Consider the following 6000-nt stretch of genomic DNA (forward strand, 5'->3'; position numbering starts at 1 on the left):
GATCTACTTCCGAGAGATTGGAGAGTTAACTTGGTCACGTCACCTCACAAAATATATGGTCTAATTTCTCTTTTTCTACCAAACCAGAGAAAAAAAATGTGTAACTCGTATGGTCGTTTTAGTAACGACTGTTCATCCGGATGAATCCAACACTGAAGCACAAACTAACAATAAAGCATAGACTAACATTGAGGCACACGCTAACAAGGAAGCATAGACTAACACTGAAGCACAAACTAACAATGAAGCATAGACTAACACTGAGGCACACACTAACAATGAAACATAATACTGAAGCACAAACTAACAATGAAGCATAGACTAACACTGAGGCACACACTAACAAGGAAGCATAGACTAACACTGAGGCACACACTAACAAGGAAGCATAGACTAACACTGAGGCACACACTAACAAGGAAGCATAGACTAACACTGAGGCATACACTAACAAGGAAGCATAGACTAACACTGAAGCACAAACTAACAGTGAAGCATAGACTAACACTGAGGCATACACTAATAATGAAGCACAGACTAACTCTGAGGCACACACATTTAACAGTGAGGCACAGACTAACATTGAAGCACACACTAATAATGAAGCACACAATGACAATGATGCACAGACTAAACTCGAGGCACACACTAACCGACTAACACTGAGTCACAGACTAACAATGACACACAAACTACCACTGAGGCACAGGCAAACACTGAGAGACAAGACAGACCAACTTTAAGGCACAGAATAACACTGAAGGTTACAGACTGACAATGGCAATGAAGGACAATCTAACAATGGCATTGATGGAACACGATCCTAAAGCTTGGGGAGGAGCTCTGGGGAGGAGCCTCCGTCAGGTGGCGGAGACGAACCCACCCCGTCCCTTTTCGTCCGGCGACGCCACAGACTAAAGAGTGTTCGGGGCAACTCCGGAACACCATCACATCGGCGAACCTTGTAACTTCAAATATGAAAAAAGAGAAAGGTCAGGTACAGCCGACAGACCACCCCCCCAGAGGTTCAAGAAGAGCGTTCTTTTATTATGGCGGGGGGTTCAAAGTATCAGGGGTGTTGTTGACGGGCAAGGCTGGAGGGGGGGGGGGGGGACCGTCTAGCAGGAGGACAGACGGACGGGGAGACTTGACAAACAGATGGGACAGGAAAGTAATGACTGCGTGATGATTCAACATCCGGTAATGACAGTGCTAGATTGCTCACAGTTCTGTAAGTATAATCTACGCTGTCATCAGTGATGTCCGGACGGTACCCACAGCAGGTGCAACACCGTCCAACGCCCCTAAACAACCAGTGAACAACACACACACACACACACACACACACAGCACCAAAGACCCTTTCATTAGGGGCTTCTGCAGCTTCCTGGTTGCGCTTAAATAAGTAGCAGGGAAAGGATGGACTCCTCGAGTCTTCAGCGAGACGGTACTCCAATAATACGATCTCGCCAATGGGGACTTTCCATCCTCGACGCAACAACTATATACGTATATAATGTATTTGTAATAACCAAAAAATGAATTTCTACGACAGAGTCCTGGTGTTAACCAAGACCTTTCTATAAGGTCCTTTGGAGTGAGTTCTAACACAAGACTGTATTCCCAATGATACAGCCTTGCCACAGGCAAAAAAAAAAAAAAAAAAATATATATATATATATATATATATATATATATATATATATATATATATATATATATATATATTCAAAAGATGTATGCGTGCGTGTGTGTGTATGAAATACACACTAGTCAGGCATCACCCCACCTCCAAACAAACAAACACACACACACGAAATACAATCTACAAGATTTTCGTTCCACGTCACCTACCTCGAAAGTTCCAAAACCAAACATAGCGCCAAAAATTCCAGATACAAATGTAACACCCGCAGTAGTGAGGGAGATGGAGTGCTGGCAGCTTCTACAGACACTCTCGGGTTACAATGACAGCAAAGTATGGATCCTTACATACATACATACATACATACCTCACCAGGGCGAGACTGGAAGAGGCAGATAGTACACGAGAGCGCGAGGGAATGAATACGTGCACAAGGACGGACTCTCTCAACGGGCAATGACCTACGAGAACCTTCCAACGACGCTCAGACAGCTGTCACCATCACAGGTGTCGAGCAAATATCTACACTGTTTGGCGTCAGGATCCTGCCAGGGCTACCTCAGAAGGGCCGTGGTCATAGTATATCGCTGACGACTTGGGAAACACCGTCCCAGTCATGATAATTCATGATGTTGCAGTCCGTGGTGGGAAGTGACATATGTGGATGCCAAAGCAGTCAGGCATGGGCACATAATATACATAAAACCAAAGCAGATAAAAAAAACGAGTAAAAACTATACCTCCATCAGAGTTCGTGGATAGAAAAAAAAAATGGCAATAACACAAACTGACCCAAACTGGAGAGCCAAACACAGCCTAGTGAACTTCTACCCCGAGAGGACCGTGACCTAATTTGATAACATCCTTCCCCTTCCCTTCCCTCCCTTCCCTTCCCCATAACCCTTCACCTTCGCCTCTCAAAGAGGAAAAAAAAATCGACCTTTCTTTACCCGAAACATTAAACAACCAAAAATACATCGAAGTCTTTTTTCATATTTTTGGTGATTTAAGGAGAACACAATACACGAAGGTCAAGTGTTTTATGTCTGGCAGGAATCTAACCATAGGAGCAGAGTCCTCATGAGCGACAGACACAAGCACTGAGGCCGGACCAGTAACCAGCATACACACACACACACACACACACACACACACACCAGGCTTCTCACCCTCCGAGCCGGCGAAACACTTCCGTCACAACGGAATCCGCAGTACAAGCCTGCGAACACTCGCGTCACAACGAGCTCTACCCTCCAGAACATCACCTAGCCTCTAGTCTCTCTCTCTCTCTCTCTCTCTCTCTCTCTCTCTCTCTCTCTCTCTCTCTCTCTCTCTCTCTCTCTTAATACCGTTAACAGAATAATCCGCTGGTCGTTTCCTGTACCGATGAGGCACCTCTCCACGAGACGCCAAGGCATCCCCTAACCTATCAGGTACGTCGACAGATAACGAAGGATGCACCTCACTCTGAAATCATTAGTCGACCGCGCTTACGATCCAGTCATGGTCATACGTGACGAGATCTGCCTCCTGGTGTTGTCTATCGCCCCAGTAACACCTGCCTCCTGGTGTTGTCCATCGCCCCAGTAACACCTGCCTGCTAGTGTTGTCCATCGCCCCAGTAACACCTGCCTGCTGGTGTTGTCCATCGCCCCAGTGACACCTGCCCGCTGGTGTTGTCCAGCGCCCCAGGGTCACCTGCCTGCTGGTGTTGTCCATCACCCCAAAGACACCTGCCTGCTGGTGTTGTCCATCGCCCTAGTAACACCTGCCTGCTGGTGTTGTCCAGCGCCCCAGGGTCACCTGCCTGCTGGTGTTGTCCATCACCCCAAAGACACCTGCCTGCTGGTGTTGTCCATCGCCCTAGTAACACCTGCCCGCTGGTGTTGTCCAGCGCCCCAGGGTCACCTGCCTGCTGGTGTTGTCCATCACCCCAAAGACACCTGCCTGCTGGTGTTGTCCAGCGCCCCAGTGACACCTGCCTGCTGGTGTTGTCCAGCGCCCCAGTGACACCTGCCCGCTGGTGTTGCCGATCACCCTAGTAACACTTCATCCTAAATACTCGAAGTCATACGTCACAAGCCAGAGATTCTGAGGACAACGAAAAATTACTAAAAAAAAAAATAAAAAAAACCCATCATATCCCCTCGGACCAGCCCCCTCCCCTCACTCCCCTGCCAGTACCAGCACAGGTCGCTGGTACCACTTGGGAACACAATGGTAACGGACCGCAACATTCTTCGGCCACTTCCTTTGTCTGTGGAGCCTCCAGAGCAACAGAGTGACCCACAACACCCCCGCAACACTGCTCCCACGCGACCATAAAACACTGTAAATTGGTTATCTGTTTTTCCTTTTTTTTTTTCTTCTTTTACGCCACACAATATACCTTATCATTTCTTTTTCCCGCCAAAAAAGTAAACTTCTTCCATTTTCATTTCCAGCAATAAAAGATACCAATGTTTGTTCGTTTTTTTTTTTCTTTTTTTTTTACCGGTCACGAAACAGTGAGGTAAATTGCCTGCTTCACTCCTTCGCCCTCCCCCTCCCAACCTCCGTAACACATAAAAGTCTCCTCAGTGTTTCTTCTACCACGAATCACTCAAGTAAATCACCAATCTTTTTTTTTTTTTTGTTTCTTTGAGCTCCAAAACATAATATATATATTTTTTTCCGGCCACGAAACACCGAAACACAACCCCGATTCCCTCCGGCCGTGAAACACTACGGTAAACCACGCACTTCTTGCGACCACGAAACTCGCTGACCGTGCCTTTGTTTCTTCCGGCCTGGGAAGACACTAAGGAGTAAGTCAGGTTGCATAATACAGGAAGCCCCCCCCCCCACCCTATCTCCCCTTGCTATAAATAGCAGCGTGGCTAAGGTCACTCTTGACGACACCCCCGCCGAAGCCAGCCCCTCTTGCTAAATATAGCAACAAGCCAAAGGTCGTGGTCTCCACCAGTCCTCCACACCAATCAATCATCGAAGACCTGAACATACTCGCATCCACAACCTTACGTAGAGAGGCAAAGATCTACGTATATGTGAGCTAAACACAACACACACACATCCACAACCTTACATAGAGAGGCAAAGATCCACGTATCAGTGAGCTAAACACAACACACACACACATCCACAACCTTACATAGAGAGGCAAAGATCTACGCATCAGTGACCTAAACTCCCACCCACCCACGCACACACACACACACACACACACACACACACACACACACACACACACACACACACACACACACACATCCACAACCTTACACACAGAGGAAAAGGTCCACGTATCGCTACTTATACACTAATGCCAAAGCCGAGACTAAGTATTTAAATATATCCTCGGTAATGAGTGGCTTTACATGACCTGGATAGACCTTCCCACTAATAATAATAATAATGGGTTTCAAAGGACCGACATACGCTTTCCCTGTTTATCATCCTCACCTGATGACTTTCAGTTCTCCTGGTTGTACGTCTTTGGAGAGTGGCTACAGTTACAATTCTCAAGGTGAATCATTAAATAACTTTTTCAATCAATTCACAGTTTCTTTACTACTACTACTACTACTACTACTACTACTACTACTACTACTGCTGCTGCTGCTGCTGCTGCTTCTACATCATCTACTACTACTACTACTACTACTGCTGCTGCATCTACATCATCTACTACTACTACTACTACTACTATTGGAATTATACCAACATGACTGCGTCCATTGAGCCCCTTTCAGAATGACAGCCTGGCCCCTGTACCCACCCTCAAAGGCTATGCAATCGTACCCACGGCCGCGTTCTGGAGTGGTGGTGCCTTCGTGTGATGAGGTAAATATCGAGTCCATTAACAGGTACCGAAGTGGACAAGGTGAGGTGCGGGGCATTGATGGGGTCCAGTAGGCAGCATGTGTGTGTGTGTGTGTGTGTGTGTGTGTGTGTGTGTGTGTGTGTGTGTGTGTGTGTGTATGGTGACTATAGCAGCGACAGAGCCAGTGGACCTCACGGCACCACCAAGAGAGCCACGTATTGACGCAAGTCCCGGCTGGAGGGGAGGGGGGTGGGGGGTAAGGGAGGGGAGAGGCCATAAAGGTTGCAAGAGCAGTAGAAGATGGGGAAGGGGGAAGAGGAAAGGGCGGAGGAGGAGGAGGTAGTGACTGGACTAAATGAGGTAAAAGGAGGAGGAGAGATAATAAGGGAACAATAAGAAGGAAAATGAGAAGAGTAGAAGGTGAGAGAGGGTGTAATATGACAATAACGGGAAAGGAAGAGGAAGTGGGAGGGGGAGGCTTTAGGCGGAGGAAGGATATTAGAACATGAGGGATATTAGGGGAATATGATGG

At 47.1% G+C, this 6000-nt stretch overlaps 1 protein-coding gene across 4 annotated transcripts in view; it reads right to left on the reverse strand.

Moving 5' to 3' along the window:
* The window catches only part of LOC139766591 (serine/threonine-protein phosphatase 2B catalytic subunit 2-like), a 401759-nt gene that overhangs the window by 88550 nt on the left and 307209 nt on the right, over positions 1 to 6000 (reverse strand). The gene's annotated exons all lie outside the window — the stretch shown is intronic.

Source organism: Panulirus ornatus, chromosome 58 (assembly GCF_036320965.1).
Source record: "Panulirus ornatus isolate Po-2019 chromosome 58, ASM3632096v1, whole genome shotgun sequence".
Lineage (NCBI taxonomy): Eukaryota > Metazoa > Arthropoda > Malacostraca > Decapoda > Palinuridae > Panulirus > Panulirus ornatus.